The following is a 16,130-nucleotide window of genomic DNA, read 5'->3' as shown; positions in this document are numbered from 1 at the left end:
GCTCTCCGGCTCACGCCGGCTGCGCGGAGAGGTGGGGATCCTTCCACTAACGAAGTCGAGCCGGCCTGCGGACGACACACGCTCTCCCTACGACCCGGCTTTCACGCATCTGCCTGTAGCCGAGAGTCTCTTTTATGGCCTCTTCCCTGTTCTTTGGGAGTTCATTCGCGGCAATGTTTACTTTAGACGGCGGTAGCTCTAAACCGGTTTTGTGTGGCAGCCGAACCCGACCTCCGGAGTTTTCCCAGCACAAAATTCTTCAGCCTCCTGCACTTCTTGTGCCCTTTTCCTTGAATGATCAGCTGCAGAAAAAAAAAGCTGTGTTTTCCCTTCAGCATTTATAACTTTCCGCGTTTTGCGTGTGTTCTGTTATTTCGGTCTGCCGTCATTTCCCTTAGTACTGAAATCAAGGGTCAAACAAAAATACAAATGCAGAAAATGGCGATATAAAAATCACCATATAATACACCAGCTTTTCTGGATTAAAACACTATCAAGTTTATACCAGTGTGAAGAATTTAATGTTTAAAAGTTCATGACAAGGAAAGTTACTCTTAGAGGTAAAATCCAAAAGTTCTTGGCAAGATAGAATTCTCCAAGCATGTGTCTCTTAGAGGTGAGTCAGGAAGTTCTGTAGTATGGTTGCTGTTTTATGGTTACACCTGAGGCAGGTGGGGGTTGAGTGTAACAGCCCAATTCTCTTCATATTGCTCCCTTTGTACTCCTGTCCCAGGAACCCATGATAAATCTACATCAAATGCTTTTATGTTTTTTTACAATAGTGTGTGTATGGCACAGAGATACCGGTGAAAAATAGCAACCACTTCAGAAGGAAAGATATGGAAGCCACAATCACAGAATGGTGGTTTAAACCAGAAAAATGGGGAAAACAAGGTCTTACTGGTCAGAGTACTAAATTGTTGTTGACCCCATGGACCAGAGCATGCCAGGCCCTCCTGTCTTCCACTGCCTCCCAGAGTTGGGTCAAATTCATGTTGGTAGCTTCAATGATACTGTCCAACCATCTCATCCTCTGTCATCCCCTTCTCCTCTTGCCTTCACACTTTCCCAAAATCAAGGTCTTTTCCAGGGAGTCTTCTCTTCTCATGAGATGGCCAAAGTATTGGAGCCTCAGCCTCAGGATCTGTCCTTCCAGTGAGCACTCAGGGTTGATTCCCTTTAGAATTGATAGGTTTGTTCTCCTTGCAGTCCAGGGGACTCTTAAGAGCCTCCTCCAACACCACAATTCAAAGGCATCAATTCTTCGATGGTCAGCCTTCTTTATGGTCCAGCTCTCACTTCCATACATCGCTACCGGAAAAACCCTAGCTTTGACTATGCGGACCTTTGTCGGCAAGGTGATGTCTCTGCTTTTTAAGATGCTGTCTAGTTTTGTCACTGCTTTCCTCCGAAGAAGCAGGCGTCTTTTAATTTTGTGGCTGCTGTCTCCATCTGCAGTGATCATGGAGCCCAAGAAAGTCGAATCTGTCACTGCCTCCATATCTTCCCCTTCTATTTGCCAGGTGATGATGGGACCCGTGGCCATGATCTTAGGCTTTTTTGATGTTCAGTTTCAGACCATTTTTGTGCTTTCCTCTTTCACCCTCATTAAGGGGTTCCTTAATTCCTCCTCACTTTCTGCCATCAGAGTGTTATCATCTGCATATCTGAGTATTAAATTAGGGTCCCAAAACATGGAAAATTACAGGAATTGTAATGCTGAATGACCCCATTCAATAAAGTCTGCTAGAATGTAGATACTGCAGTTAATGAGGCATTATGCATGAGCACCTCCCAGAGAAAGAGAGGATTATGGCAGGAAATCCCACTAAAAATCACCTGCATCCTGCCTTTCTCAGCCCAAGTGATTAGAAGTAAAGCACCCTCTGATATCTCCCAGCAAGAGCCCAGGGGACCCTATTGTTTGCTGACACCTGAACATTCAGAAAGGATTAGCCAGCTGTGCAAGATTATGATCAGGTCAGAACAGGGTGGGAGATGGGAGGTGGGCACTAGGCTGACAAGAAGGACTAGGCATTGCACCAAATGGCCACAAGAAACCCACAAAGAGGCCTGTTATGGCCATATTTTGCTATTTCCATTCTCTCCTGAAGCTGCCTTGACATTTCCTCCTGTACCATTATCAATATCCCTTTCAGCTAACTTCACTGAAAGCCAAAGTCTTTCAGAAATCAGACTAAGCTGGATCATTTTCTTAGTCCTTTCCCCAAAGCCAGACCTTAGCTAGAGAGTCTTGTTAAAGTACTGTATGCTGCTTACATACCACCCCAGAGTGCTCTCTGGGTGGTTTACAATTTAATTATGCAGACTATGCATTGCCTGCCTACCCCAGCCCTGGATCAAACTCAGGTTGTGAACATAAGTCTTCACTGTTACGCTACATATCTCTTAAATTCGTGCTTCTTACAAAAAAAACCCTCATCAGGCTGTCCTTTCTTGAGATCACTGGTCAAGATTTCCCTTTTCCTGCATTGCTTTATTTAGGCACTGTACCAATGCTCCCCAGCATCAAGACAGTCTAATGAGACTAAGCAGAAGTAATTTCTGTCACCCCCTCAATCTATTTTTGGGAATACCTTCCCCAGGTATTTGTGGCATCCCCATCTGTTCCCCTTTTGGATGTGAGTATGTGGTTAGGAAGAGATCATCACCTTTCCCCCAGTTTTGGATTTCTTTCCTTTACCCCAGTGGTCCTCAACCTTGGTCCTCCAGATGTTCCTGGACTTCAACTCCCAGAAATCCTGGCCAGCAGAGGTGGTGGTGAAGGCTTCTGGGAGTTGCAGTCCAAGAACATCTGGAGGCCCAAGGTTGGGGACCACTGCTTTACCCCCTTCTCCAGGCAGCAGCTGTCTCAGCACTGCAAGTTTGGCTTCCTTTCAGTGGGTATTTCCTTATAATATTTGTATTGGTTTGCCACTGATGCTGCTTGATTGCAATTGTATTGTGGTTTCCCGATACAATGATTGCATATAGAATCACATAATACTGTAATAAAGTTTGGAGGGGCCTATAAAACCATCAAGTCCAACTCTCTCCTCAATACAGAAAATCCAAGTCAAATCATGTCTGACAGATGGCTGTCCAATTTTCTCTTGAATGCCTCCAGCATTGGAGCACTCACCATATCCTGAGGAACTGGTTCCATTGTCATACTGCTCTAACAGTTAAGAAGCCTAAATCTGGCTTCCTGTTGCTTGACCACATTATTATGTGTCCTGCACTATGGGATGACTGAGAACAGATCCTGCCCTTCCTCTGTATTACTACCTTTCAAGTATTTGATATAATATCTCCCCTCAGTTTTATTTTCTCAAGGCTAAACAAGCCCAGTTATTTCAGTCTTTCCTCACAGGGCTTTGTTTCCAGTCCTCTCTGATCATCCTTGATGCCTTCATCTGAAACTGTTTCTATTTGTCTGCTTCCTTCTTCAGTGTATTATCCAGAACTGGACATAGTATTCAAGATGAGGCCTAACCAGTGCTGAATAGCGGAGAACTAGCATTTCACATGATTGAAGACTATACTTCTGTTAATGCAGCTTCACATAACATTTATAATTTTTTTGAGCCATATCACACTCAATATCCTTGCATGTAGAATTACTAAGCTAAGTATCTTCCATTCTGAACCTGCGCATTTTATTTCTTTTTCCCCAGATGTAGAACTTTGCACTTATCCTTGTTAAATTTAATTTTGTTGTTTCCAGTCCAATACTTGAGCCTATTAAGACCTTTTGGGATTCTGTTTCTGTCTTTCAAGGTGTCAGCTATCCCATCCAATTTTGTGTCGTCTGCATACTTGATAAGCATTCCCTGCATCCCCTCATCCAAGTCATTAAAAAATGTTGAAATGCACTGGGCCCAGGACTGAGCCTTGGGGTACACCACGTTATCTCCTCCCAGTTTAAGAAAAAACAGTTGATAAGCACTTCTGATAACAATTCTAGAACCAACTGTGTATCTACCTGATAATTGTTCTATCCAGCCCTCACCTAGTTATCCTGCTAAACAGAATATCCTGGGGCACTTAATCAAAAGCTTTGCTGAAGTCAAGATATAAGTAAAAAAAATGTCTACAGCATTCTCACCATCTACTAGGGAACTTACTCAGTCAAAACATGAGATTAGTGTGGCAGGATTTGTTCTTGACAAATCTATATTAACTTCTAATTATCACTAAATTATTTTCAAGGTGCTTGCAAACTGACTGCTTTATCATCTGCTCCAGAATTTTGAGGTATGTTTTGGAACGTGTGAGTTCGTACATGTGCTCTGAGAGCATCATAGGTAACAAGGAGCATGTGAGTATAAAAGCTAATAGTGTGGACCTGTTCCCTATTATGCACAAGTACTTTGCAATGAATAACATAAATGGGGGAGCCACAAAATATTATTAATGAGTATGAATAATATTTGCCTAGGACTACAGTGTACCTGAATATAAGCACCTGCTTTTTTTAAAGACCCAGCCCCTTTCTCCTGGCTGAACTGCCACAAACATTGGTTTGAATCCAATGGTGTCTTCTGGTTCTACTGACACAACTGCTTCTGACAGCAGAATGGGGAAAGGAAGGATGTTTCCCTTCCTCCCACAAACACACACCAATGCCTTCAATTTGCAACAGAAGGGGTGGGCTTGGTGTGGCCTATGGGCTGCTTGCAGTCAGCAGGATTTTGGTGGTCCCCTACACCTCCCAGAGCTCTCCCAGAGTCTATAAGTTCAGATTTGTTTTAATTTAAAACGTGCTTATTTCTGTTCTTGGAGGCCTTCAGTTGCATCAGTTTTCATGTTAGGGAGGTTGAGGGGGCATCATTGAAGCCCCCCCCCATCAAACTTCTTTTTTATGCTCCAGAGAACAGGACACAAACCAATGGATTCAATTTATAAGAAAGGAGATTCCAAGCAACCATTAGAAGGAACTTTCAGATGGCAAGAGTTATTTTACAGTGGAATGGAGGACCTTGGAAGGTAGTTGACTATCTTTTGTTTATGCTTTTTAAATGGAAGTTGAGTGGTCATCTACAAAGCATGTGGATTTCTGTTTTCTCAAAGGCCTGGACTAGACGCCCCTTGGGGTTACTTCCAGATCTACATATCTATGCCAGGTAGGTGGGGCTCATCAGTCTTAGAAGGCAGCCCATCTAGGAGAAGGAAAACACCAATTTCAAACCTTGTGGCTATATCCACTGATGGAAAAGGCTTCAGGAGTTAACCTCGAGGCAAAATCCGGAGTTGGACTCCTGCTACATCGCTGGAACCAGTTGTATTGTCTCTTGCTTTTCCATTGGACTATTTCAGCAATGTGGAGAGGGGGGATTTGCTGCTTGGGTAACAGCCTATCCTCCATATTATTTTACCCAGGCTTCATGCTCTGGAAAGGACACTCCAGCTTCGCATACAGCGTCGAAGCAAAATCAGGGAGCTGGACAGGGGACAGATTGTATTTGTCTTCAGTGTGGAAGGAATTGTCACTCTCAAATTGGCCTTCTCAGCCACACTAGATGCTGTTCCATGTCCTCCATACAAAGCACACTACCGTAGTCTCTTGAGACTGAAGGATGTCTACACACATATGTCTATAATCCTATGATTCACCAGTAGTGAGTTTATATGTCTCATTTTCACATAGATCTGGCAATCCTTATAAATGGAGTGTAGGGTGGCCTCACTTTTCTAACCCATCACCCAGATATACAGAGGGAACACACTCCTTGTTTTGCAGCAGAATTGTGTCCCCAATCAAGTTGCTGTATGCCATGTTCCTAGGCAGAATCAACAGGACTTTCAAACACAGAAATAGAAACGTTGGCCACAACAGAAGTGACAGTATGTTTCTGGCAACAGTGGTATGAGGCTGCAGCCCCTAACTTGGGAAGATTATCTACCCTTAAAAAAAAACACCAAATAAATGGTGGCATATCACTTCCCTAACAACCAAGAACAAACTCCCTATCTATAGTCATTGCTCCTAAAATCAAGTAGTAATCAGCCATTCTCAACGGGGAGCATATGGCCACAGACAGGAAACAATTATTCACACACCACCTTACAGGGTTTGTTATGGGAATTATACAATCCTGATTCAGCCTATAATTCTTTCATATTGTGTTTACGACCATGGCCAAAAAAGCTTGAGACTGCCTGAACTAGTTTTGTGGTTGCTAATGTTCTGTCTGCAAATGGAACGTCTAATATTAACTTACCTTTCCACATACTGCAACCTTTTGTGTTACGACATTCTGTTTTTTTGTTTACACAATTGGATACTTAATTCAGTTCTGTCACAGAAGTTTATTCATTGTGGTAACACTGCTGTTTATTCTGTTTTCCAAATACCTGTACAGTACATACGCCTTTTCTAAAAAGTGTAACTCTAGTAGAGTTAACTTTGGGCTTGGCTATGTGAGGGGGCCAGGATGAAACCTTATTTTAACAAGCAATATTATGCTTTATTCTTTTATGCTTCATTCATTATTCGTAGTTAATGCTTGATGTATATTTTCTATGATAGATTTTTCTGTAATGAGTCTTAAGCACTGTATTGGTTATGTAGTCTGTAATCAAAATACCTTGTAACCTTTGTAACAGAACTCTAACAAACTCATGTAACTTTCAATGCTATAAGATTACATTTCCTGTTATAATGCCCTTGTAGTCTTAGAACATCTTCCTGCATTCCTGCATACCACAATTACCTTGCTCCTTGCCAGACCAGCAATAAGAGAAATCAGCATCTTAATGAGATAAGAAGGAAAGGGAAAATATCTCCTCAGACATTCAGGCAACATTTTTGCACACCCTGGGTACATTCTGACTTTAGGTCAAGGGAACACGGGGGTGGGGTGGGGCACAACGCATATTTACGCATAACCAAAGGTTGGAGTTAATTGGCATTTTAGTCCAATTAGAAGCAGGATCCAAACTTGGGGTTCAGGGAACCAATAAGGGAATGTTTTGCTTTATTGCTCTTTGTGTGAAACCCTATAAAATGCCTATGCAATTTCTAATCGGGGCTCTTCTCTGCTTTTAAGACGAAGAGTCCAGCTGTACTTTCTAAATAAAGATTGGCTTTAGTATCAGCTGTGTGTCTTAGCCTGTTTTCCTTGCCGGAGATTCCGAACTTTAATTTCAAAGGTAACAGCTACATGACTCATTTGGAGTGGGCTGGTGCAGGCTAAATAGAGTTGTACGGTGGGATCTTTGCATCTGCATGGCATAGCAATTCTATTTGATTTGCTCCTTTAAGAAAGGAGTTGAGTGTTATTAAGAAAAGCTTTGCTCTTAAGAAAATAAATGCTTTTTAATGTCCAGTTAGGTGAGCTCTGATGCGCTGTATCTGTTAGAGAAAAATTAGAAATTGAAGGCTTTCTTCTGGAAGTGGGAAGGGACAGAAAAGGGCAAGGAGGGGGACTTTTGTTTTTCCTTTCATTTCTTTGCACCCAGGAAGCCAGTTTGTTTGCCAGGGACAGGAGCATCTTCAAAAATGGAACTTCCAGATCTCTTCTAGAAACTATCAAGCTAGCAAATGGAGCTTAAGCATTTAAGACAATGAGGAGGCAGGAGGAGAAGACCAGAGGGTACCTACAAAGGCATTCTTTAAGAAAAGCTATTAAGAATGGAAAAGCTCTAAAGAAAAAAAAAACTGAATGTGAACACTGAACTCCCAAATCAATCCACAGCACCATCGTGGTTCACCGCTGCAAATTCAGCTGCAATATAGGCTGCAAATCAAATAGCAATAAAGTGTAGTCAGAGCCTGAGTTCACTTGCAGCTATTCCTCCTCAGTTTCATCATTTTAGCAGCCTACCTTAGGAGAAAAAGCTAATCTTTCTATTGCTGTCATTAAACAATTGAGAAGACACAGTCACTGATATAATGAAAGCCATCCAAAGATCTTATCCTTTTGCCAAAGATTCCCCAAACACATGCAATCAGGCACCAGCACCTCTGTAGAAAGAGACTCCTTAAAATTGACTCTTCACAATACTGTACAAGAAACATTTCAGTGGAAATACTATATATCTCAAGATCCAACAGAGGTAAAGGATTAGTAATAATTTGGGCACTCAGGTATCTAAATTCTCTACTTGCTTCATTTGGTTACCTGATTCTTCAAGCAGTAGTCAAAGCTAACCAAAACTCCACCTATCAATCTAAGTAATGACTTAGTCTTATAGAGTACAGTCCGAACTTTGGCTAAATTCAATTTTGCATGCTTGACCACTACATGCCCAAGCAACCAACAACACAGGGGGAGTAGAAGAACAAAATGCCTCTACTGCCACTTTTGCTACACAAAACAAATACGCAGGTAGCACCTTTTCCCACTTAATTACATGACAAAGATTGTGGTAAGGCTAAGTGAACATTTCCCATGCAGTCTTTGGACTTCCATATGGTATTTGGATGTCAGTTCTCTTTATATATTGAGGGCCAGACAACATGAGAGATTCACGAATTTAACTGTACACAAGAGAATAAATAATTGAAGCGTGACAACACAAAGACTCCAGGGGAAATAGCCAGACAGTCTTAGCGCATAAATTGTGTGTTGTGGGCACAAGATCTTTTTGTTATAGAACAATAATGGTGAGAAGGCAGGATGAGAAAATACAACATGCAGCAAATGGGATAAAAAAAGAGTTTTCTCAGCAATCATGTCATCAAACCCTACTGATTAGAGACATCGTGGACAATAACAATTACATGGTGCCTACACACAGAGGCAATCTGAGGCCAAAGAGAGAGGCCACCGTGCCATATTAGTATGCTCTTCTATGGCCTGTCTCTGTCTTACAGATGACTGCCTTGTGTTTTGTCCCTGAGCAAAAAACGAGGTGTAGCTGTTCTTCAGCAGTAGACTGGACTACTTCAGCAGAACAACTTTACCAGGAAAGCAGCATGAGAGGAGAATATGTAGCCCTTCAGAATGCATGATCCAGCCATCACAGCCATCGGGGTTATAGAGCTGGAATTTCCAGTCTAACAATATCTGGAGGATAACATGTTCGCCTATCTTACTAGAAGAGTGCTGCTGAGCATTATCTGTCATGACAGTTGCATAGCTAATAGTAGGCTACCATTATAAACAGAATGTTTGACAAATCACATGACAAATCAGCCAGCATAATTTTCAGCACATTAACAAAATGGAAAACGAAAACATTTTATCACTGCTATTTGTGACAATATAATTTGAAACAAATGACTATAAAAAGCAGATAACATATGCCATGTCTAAAAACACTTGTAAAAATTCAAAGATAATTTAGACCTAAGACACATAATGGATGGTGGGCCTGTTATATCCAATAACAGCCATATTTTCATACTGGTGCCTGCAAGGTGTATTGGATTACATCTTCCATTGTCCCTAGATATGATCCTACAGATATAGCTTCAGGGAAGGCTACCTCTTGCCACATATTCAGGAAACAGACTACAAAAATCATTTGCCACAGTGTGAACACGGTACATATAGTACACAATAGCTATTGTAGAATTACCCCCTGTCTACAAATACTGTTTTCACAAAGGAATAATAATAATGGCATTTTGGAGTGGGGCAAAGTTATTTTGATGTATTACAGTTAGTCAAATAGATCAGACACAGTTTGGGCGCACCAGAAAACAACAAAACGACGACTTCAATAGATACTGCAATACTGCCCACTCACTAAAGAAAGTACACACAGAAAGAAAATTATTTTAAAAAGAGAGAGAATGTCTAAGGTGTAACTCAAGGGAATTCATGAACTATTACAGTGAAAACACATTAAAGGCATTGCTGCAACAACAACAAAAATGTGAGGGTGCCAGTTATGCCAATGAAACATAACAGAGAACTGTTGTTCTTGACTTAAAATCAGGAATTCAAACTCCATCCCAAAAGTGGGGAGATTCTTGCCTGAAAAATCAGGATTACCAAGGAAAATTATCATGATGAAGGCTATGACAGCAGTTCCATCACTCTAGTGCAACATCTGTCATGGAGCTCCTGCTTAGCTATCTTCTAATAGCACCTCTTTCAAATAGCTACAGCAAAGAGGAGGAGGGTAGGAACAAAAAAAAATTCCCCCATTATTTGACATCCAAGGAAATAACCACTGGACCCTGCATCACTCTACTGTAGAAGAATCTAATCCAGTGAATCACAACAATGGAAACAGGGCTGTATAGCACTTTCATACTCCATCTCATGTACACAATCCAACAAATAGGATGAGGACAGAGAGAGCATTTTCCACTGCATCAGTGACTGGCACAGACAGGAACAGCCGAGACATTGGAAATCCTCCAGGAAATCCTGCCACAGCACGCTTTTGACTGCACAAGTCAAAAAGAAGGAAGGAAGCAGCATACAGCATCTTTCTTGGCTGGAAGGTGTTCCAAGAAGAGCACATATGTCTTGGACAACAATTTGAGGTTCAAGAAAGAAGTATATTATTGGGAAAGGAAAATAAAGGCCAGGCCACCCAACAAGGGAAGCTGGAATCATACGTGGTATTCCAGAAAGGTACTTGGGGTGCCCAGGGCAAAAAGGTTGAACCAAAAATATCAATAGCTGGAATCTAGTTGAAGAAATATGCCGGTGTTAAGTCATCAGGATAAATGTCAGTAATGACTGCTTTTGATTAAAAAGTCAGTGTAGGTATTCATTGTCACAAAATCATGCAAGTGATGAGCGAGACCAAATGCCTACACCAACTTGTCAACTTGCAGCAATCTGCAACTGAGGTTTACACCAATGGGCTTATACTGTACCAGTGAACCAGTGAGCTGACATGAATAACAGAATTCTGGTGAATACGTGTTGGCTTAAAACTTTTTCTGCTGGTAAGTAGGCTTTTCGGAAAGACAATTACAACATTTTAGAACAGTGCTTCCCAGCCTAGGGTAACCCACATGTTCTTGGCCTGCAACTACCAGCTGGTGGTGAAGGCTTCTGGGAGTTGCAGTCCAAGAACACCTGGATTGCCCAAGGCTGGGGACCACTGATTTAGAAGATGAAAAGAGCCATGTAAAATCTGGGAAATCACTTTCAGGAAGAGGGTCAACCCTTTCATTCAGGAAGACATTGGAGCTGAGTGGGCAACATTTGTGGGCAGGATTCCACCCCCAGAAGGATAGATTTGGCTTCAAGGTCTAAGGTTCCCCACCTGGCATACTAGAACACACTTTAGTAGGTTAGTGAAAACGTACAGGGTTGGCAGCAAGAGGTTGAGTACTCATGTTAGCAAGGAAAGGGGGTGTGAGTCTCAAATCTACACTGCAAGGTCCACAGAGGCTTCCTCACCCACAGCAGGAGGAAGGGAGCAGAGGCATCACGGGGCATTCACCACCTCCCTCCAGCTTGAGGGCCCAATCATAGAGACCACTTAGGCTGCTGAAGAAGCCTTGGGCCAGGTGCAACCGCTTAGGTTTCATCTCTGGGAAGTCCCAGGCTCAAATTCAGGATAGGGCCTCTCAGTGTGAATGGCGAGGGGTCCTCCTCACCCCCTCCTCTGACCCATCTGAGAATATGGTGTCAGACCCCACTGGGGAAGAGGGAACCCCAAGTCCAGGGTTCTCCCATCATCAGTTAATCCAAGGTTAAGATTTAATCCTCAAATTTTTCCTATGCTGCCTGGGATTGATGGGAGCTGTAGTCCAATCACACCATCCCCAAATCTAAATTAGCCCTTTTGGCCTATGTCTCTCCTCATAACTTCCTGGATCAATCAATCTCTCCCCACAGTTCTGTCTGACAGGCCATCTCTGAGAGGTAATAACATCAAGATCTTTATTATGCCAGCCACCATTCTTATTCCCACTCTCATTTTTACAGGCCTTCTCCCTCTCCATGAGAATGTGGCCCATTATTTCTCCAATCGACTTACTTCTAGCAATCACAGAACGTCTGTGCTTCCTTCTCACTCTGCTGGTGGCCATCTTTGTTGTGGGAAGAGGTTTTTACCTGGAAAGAGGCAAGCCGGACATTGAGTGTAGCCTGCAGAAGGATACAAATCACAAGGAGGTTCCCGGTAAGTATCTTCACACAGACACAATGGCTTTTCATGAAAAACCGGGAAAGTACTACCCTGACTGTGTTCTCATTGGTTTTTCTCTTAATTTTAAAGAAAGAAAAAGGAGCCACCCATAAGCAAGACATGACCAAAGAAGGGAAATGGAACCATTGTGTTTTGGTCATAGTAACATGTTTTGAGAGTTTGGGGCAGATGTCCAGGGTCCACTGACAGGAAGATACAAGAGGGCTGGCATATCACATTTTGCAACAGGGATATATAATCTAAAAATAAATTCCTTTCTCTTAAGATGCATATGTAACTTTATTGTTACGTGCCTCTGACTTTGTTGTTATATGCCTCCGACTGCTACCCTATGAATGAATACAAATACTGTACAGTAACAGGTGATACCTTTGACCATTAAGTGTGTGTATGTGTACAGTATATATATTCAAATTCTTGTGGGTAGTTCCAAATCTATATGCTGTTATTAATGTCCCAAATTCACAGGGCTGATGTTGAAGCCACGTTCGCTTCTTAGAGGGTGATAATGCAGTATGCAGGTTGTTTTCAAGCTCCTTCCTAGCCACGTTGCAGAATTGGAATTCATGGCCCATCTCTTAAAATAAAGGTCAGGCAATCCTTGTCAATGCAAGGCTGTGATTCCGTTATGCAGTCAAGCCATCTTGTGTTTGGTCTTTCTGTTCTCCTAATCTTCTCAATTTTTCCTAGCACTATTGTCATATCCAGAGAACAATGCTTTCTCATGATGTGCCCAAAGTATGACAACCTCAGTTTTATCATTTTTGCCTCCAGAGAAAGGTTAGGCTTGATATGATCTAGTTTCCCTTTCTGGCAATGCAAGGTATCTGCAAAGCTGTTCTCTAGTACCATGTTTCAAACAGATCAGTTTTTTTCCCATCAGCTTTCTTAACTGTCCAGTTTTCACACACCCATACGTTGTGATCAGAAATACAAGCATGTGGATGGTCTTGATCTCCAGTGACACATCCTTACATTTGATGCTCTTTTCCAATTTCTTCCTTGCTGCCTTCCAAGTTTCATTCTTCTGATTTCTTATAACTTATTCCTGCATTAAGTTCAGAGTTTAACACTGCCTAACAGCGGCATGGCTTCCTCATTTCTCAATAGATCTATCAGAATTGTGACCTGTAACTGAAACTCATTATTTAAATTAGCTGTGCCGTAATTCAAGATACTGTATATGGATATCTTGATTTTGTTTGTTTGTTTGGGCTCCCCCTCCTCAAAGGTTTGAGAAAGATTTGACTACCGTTCACAGAATCTGCCAGCCAGCATAGCACGTTTCTGGGAACTATATTCAAAAAAGTAACACTTTCAAGCTCTGTTTTTATTAAGGTGTAGTGATTCTGTTTTTCTAGTAGTGTGGAATGAAGTCTGAACTGTCTAGCCTGATTATGTAAGCATACTTACACCTACTTAACTACCTCTTTCCCTCCCCTCATTTACCCCACCATGTTGCCCAGGAAATCAGTGGTTCTTAACCTTTTTGAAAGAAACGCCCCCTTGAGCCACTGAGGAAGTTATCATTCCCCCCTCCCCATGGCGATATCTTTCGTATTTATTTATTTATTTATTTATTTATTTATTTATTTATTTATTTATTTATTTATTTATTTATTTATGACACTTAAATCCAATGACCCCTGAAAGTAAAATTCAATTGCAAGAAAATGAAATGCCCGAAAAAAACCCAATAACATTTAAGTGAATTTTGAGATGCAAAAAGAAATATAAAAAGGGCTTAAAAACAAACCGCAATGCAGGAACTAAAAATTTCAAGATCAAAACTCTGAAATTAAATTAAGATTCGAGGAAAATACATATTCATGCACACTATAAAAAGGGTTTAAAAGACACAAAGAAAAATTTTACAGAAGGAAAGCAACAAAAATCAGAGCGACAAATTATATACAGTGGTGCCCTGCTTGACGATTACCCCGCTCCATGACGAATCCGCTTTACAATGATTTTTTTGCGATTGCAATAGCGATCACAAAACGATGTTTAAATGGGGGAAATCCACTTTATGACGATTGGTTCCCTGCTTCAGGAACTGATTTTTTGCTTAATGATGGTTTTGAAACAGCTGATCAGTGGGTCACAAAATGGCTCCCCGCTGTGCAAAATGGCTCCCCGCTGTGTTTAGGACTGATTGCTCGCTTTACAGGCACTGGAAAATGGCTGCCCTATGGAGGATCTTCGCTGGACGATGAGGTATTTTCCCCATTAGAACACATTAACCAGTTTTTAATACATTCTAATGGGTTTTTTACTTTTGCTTGATGATGATTTCGCTGTACAGCGATTTTGCTGGAACGGATTATCGTCGTCAAGCGAGGCACCACTGTATATATATCTCTACACAAAAAGTTTACACGAAGAGCACAAAAAAATTGAAACCATAAAACTGAGAAATCAAAATATAATATTGAACTGGAGTGCATGTTAAAAAGTACAGTACAATACAGAGAAACACAAAATGTTTTACAGAGCACAACAAGAATTCAAAAGCGAAGCAAACATTGTCACACTGTATAAGAACAAAGGAGACAGGAGCGACTGCAATAACTACCCTGGCATCTCTCTTCTCAGTGTTGCTTGCCCGTGTTGTGCTGAAGAGACTCCAGGTCCTTGCAGACAGAGTCTTTCCAGAATCACAGTGTGGATTTCAAGCTAATAGATCCACCACTGACATGGTATTCTCCCTCAGACAGTTGCAGGAAAAATGTAGGGAACAAGAACAGCCATTCTTTGTGGCCTTCATAGATCTCACAAAGCCGTTTGATTTGGTTAGCAGGGAGGGCCTTTTTAAAATACTTCCCAAGATTGGATGTCCACCTCGACTCCTTAACATCATCAGGTCCCTTCATGGGGGAATGAAGGGCACTGTAGTTTTTGATGGCTCAACATCAGATCCTTTTGACATCGGATTCCAAAATATCTCCTGTATGGAGAATTAGTGCAGCGAAATTGCCCCAGAGGGAGACCCCAGCTGCGATACAAAGATATCTGCAAGTGGGATCTGAAGGCCTTAGGAATGGACCTCAACAGATTGGAAACCTTGACATCTGAGTGTTCAGCCTGGAGGCAGGCGTTGCATCACAGCCTCTCCCAATTTGAAGTGACCCTTGTGCAGCAGGCCGAGGCAAAGAGGAAGTCAGAAAAGCAGCAAAATCAGGGAGCTGGACAGGGGACAGACTGTATTTGTGTTCAGTGTGGAAGGGATGGTCACTCTCAAATTGGCCTTCTCAGCCACACTAAATGCTGTTCCAAGTCCTCCATACAGAGCACGTTACCATAGTATCTCAAGACTGAATGATGCCTAATCAATCAATCAATCAATCAATCACCAATGGACAAAACACAAAACAAGACATGAAAATGAAAAAAGGGTGCTGAGGTATTTATCCAGTGGAAGTCACTCCACTGATAGAAGGCACTGTCCCCTTTCAGAAGAGGGAAGGAGACAGTTTTCAGTTATGCCCCTCCCTCTTGCAGACCACTTCAGATCTGCTGTTAAGTGTGAGTTGGGTAACTGAGCTTGGTGTGGTGGCAATGGAGAATGAGGACAGCACAGGAGAAAGAAAATTAAGGTAGGGAAGCAGCCTAATTTCTCCTTCCACCAGCAAGATGATCCTTACTGGACACAAACCTGTGTATTCCAAAGCTTGAAAAATGCAGCTTGATAAAAGCTTCACTTTATCTTCCACAAACTACCTCTGATACTAAAACGTGGCAATTAAAAACAATATGTCTCCACAGCTTCTGGCCACATCCTGATGAAAACATAGCCAGGACTATGTAATAATGGCCCATTCTAGTTTCACCAAAAGACTTAGTCTTCAAACTGACCAATAATATGTCAGCTGGCATATTATTGCCATTGCTGGCAATAATATGCTAGCAATTGGTTTTGCCACTTCAGCTACAAGTCCTAACAGACTTTTAAGAATCAGTGAATCTTAGAATAATAGAGTATTTGTTTGAAAGGAAAGGATTATTGATTTTGCTGCTGTCTGAACCTTAAATTCAAGATAGCAACCCACTTGGGTCTC

At 41.7% G+C, this 16,130-nt stretch overlaps 1 long non-coding RNA gene across 2 annotated transcripts; it reads left to right on the top strand.

Moving 5' to 3' along the window:
• Nucleotides 1-3: 3 nt before the first annotated feature.
• Nucleotides 4-14,490, top strand: LOC110078631 (uncharacterized). 2 transcript variants are annotated; one of them, XR_013542279.1, is made up of 5 exons: nucleotides 4-616; nucleotides 4,213-4,257; nucleotides 4,874-4,989; nucleotides 11,850-12,045; nucleotides 12,142-14,490. It is a non-coding gene; the product is annotated as an uncharacterized LOC110078631 (long non-coding RNA). The 2 variants fall into 2 exon arrangements; XR_002300474.3 differs by lacking the exons at nucleotides 4-616; nucleotides 4,213-4,257; nucleotides 4,874-4,989 and adding an exon at nucleotides 7,168-11,613.
• Nucleotides 14,491-16,130: the final 1,640 nt, after the last annotated feature.

Source organism: Pogona vitticeps, chromosome 2 (genome assembly GCF_051106095.1).
Source record: "Pogona vitticeps strain Pit_001003342236 chromosome 2, PviZW2.1, whole genome shotgun sequence".
NCBI classification, from domain to species: Eukaryota; Metazoa; Chordata; class Lepidosauria; order Squamata; family Agamidae; genus Pogona; species Pogona vitticeps.
The sequence above is the reverse complement of the archived record's forward strand: the minus strand, read 5'-3'. Positions and strand labels throughout refer to the sequence as shown.